Source organism: Pinus tabuliformis, chromosome 4_1 (genome assembly GCF_031772625.1).
Source record: "Pinus tabuliformis cultivar Carrire ecotype Pingquan chromosome 4_1, CPIR1, whole genome shotgun sequence".
Taxonomy (NCBI): domain Eukaryota; kingdom Viridiplantae; phylum Streptophyta; class Pinopsida; order Pinales; family Pinaceae; genus Pinus; species Pinus tabuliformis.
This window is the reverse complement of record NC_142303.1, coordinates 370,950,245-370,952,235: the sequence shown is the minus strand read 5'-3', so window position 1 is coordinate 370,952,235 and position 1,991 is coordinate 370,950,245. Positions and strand designations below refer to the sequence as shown.

Genomic DNA, 1,991 nt, shown 5'->3' with positions numbered 1-1,991 from the left:
CCTAAATTAACGAGCTAATATGCCAATCGCATTCAATTTAGCTGCTTTGAATTAAATTAAATAGTTAGTTAGTTTTGGTTTTTTTAATAAAAAATTGTTAAATGATAAATTTTTCTATATACGGAAATATGTATAACTGAGTAACTGTGTTTTCTGAGATGTTGTTTTACAAGTAAATATTAACAAGTGTTTGATAGTAAATTTATTAGCTGTATATCAAGTATTCATTGCCCATTTAAATTACATTTACGTTATACGACTGCCTAGTAAGAAATTTATATACAATCAGCTCTCATCGATGATTTTACTTCATTTAACTTATATTATTGGCTTAACAAATTTATATGCAGATCCTTAGTCAAAAACAAGAAGTTTATGTGAAAGGCTTCAATATTTTGGCATAAATAGCCGTCGTATACAATTTAGATCCTATAGTTTAGGACCATAATTGACTAGTATAAGGAAAGCTATAACTACTAAGATACAATCACATATTTTTAGGGATTCTAGTGGTTCTGGTCTATCTGTACAGCTAGTGGTAGAGAAAAACTAGGAACTTGAATTACGGAGAACCAAGTTGGAAATAATTGCTCCCAATTGTCAACACTCCCCCTCACGTTGGTAAGTAGATGTCACTCATGCCAAGTTTGTTTAGACAACCATTAAATGCTTGGTTTGACACTAATTTGGTCAACACATCATCAAGCTGGTCTTGAGATCGAACATGAGGAACTTCAATCAACTTTGCTTCTAGTTTCTCCTTGATAAAATGCCTATCAACCTCAACATGCTTAGTTCGATCATGTTGAACTGGATTATGAGCAGTATCACATGCTGCCTTGTTATCACAGTATAACTTCATAGGACCAACTTGCTTCATATGTAAATCTTGCAACAAATTTATGATCCACAACAATTCACATATTGCCTTAGCCATTCCTCTCTATTCGGCCTCAACACTGGAACTAGCAACTACCTCTTGTTTTTTACTTCGCCAAGTAACTAGAGTTCCTCCTACAAAAGTGAAGTAGCCCGATGTAGAACGTCTATCCTCAATTGACCCAGCCCAATCAACATCTGTATAACCTTTAACATCCAAGCTATCACCTTTTGTGAATAAAATTCCCTTTCCTGGAGATGACTTCAAATAGCGTAAGATCCAGATGACAGCATTCATATGTTCTTCACTTGGGGAGTGCATGAATTGACTGACAACACTTAGTGCATAAGCTAAATCCGGCCGAGTATGTGCAAGATAAATTAATCTTCCAACCAATCTCTGATAGCGCTCCTTGTTAGCAGGAACTTGGTTTGGGTGCACGCCTAGCTTCAGATTTTCTTCCATAGGGGTGCTAGTTGGACTACATCCTACAATGCTGGTTTCCTTCAATAAGTATAAGGCATATTTCCATTATGATAGAAAAATACCTTTCTTTGATCTTGACACTTCAATTCCAAGGAAATACTTCAATTCCCCAAGATCCTTCATTTCAAACTCGCGGGCAAGCTGCTTTGCAGTGCTTTCCTTTCTTCAGGATCATCTCCAGTTACTATCATATCATCAACGTACACAATGAGGGCTGTGATTCATTCTCCATTATGTTTCAAGAAGAGAATGTGATCTGAGTTACTTTGCTTGTAACCAATAGACCTCATAAAGCTAGTGAACCTTCCAAACTACGCTCTAGGAGACTGCTTCAAGCCATATAGAGATTTTTTCAATCTACAAACCTATTTATTGCCTTTAGTTTTCAGCTCACAGCCAGGGGGAAACTCCATATATACTTCTTCTTGGAAATCTCCATGCAGAAATGCATTCTTTACATCAAATTGAAGCAAAGGCCAGTCAAAATTCACCGCAAGAGATAGTAAAATATAGACTGTATTAATTTTGGCCACTGGTGCAAATGTATCCATATAATCAATTCCATATGTTTGAGTATATCCCTTGGCGACAAGTCTTGCTTTGAACCGTTCTATGGTTCCATCAG

The 1,991-nt window shown here is 36.2% G+C and overlaps 1 pseudogene; it reads right to left on the bottom strand.

Annotated features, from left to right (window-relative positions):
* Positions 1–943: 943 nt before the first annotated feature.
* LOC149175848 (secreted RxLR effector protein 161 pseudogene) lies at positions 944–1,345 on the bottom strand (annotated as a pseudogene).
* Between the last annotated feature and the right edge of the window lie 646 nt (positions 1,346–1,991).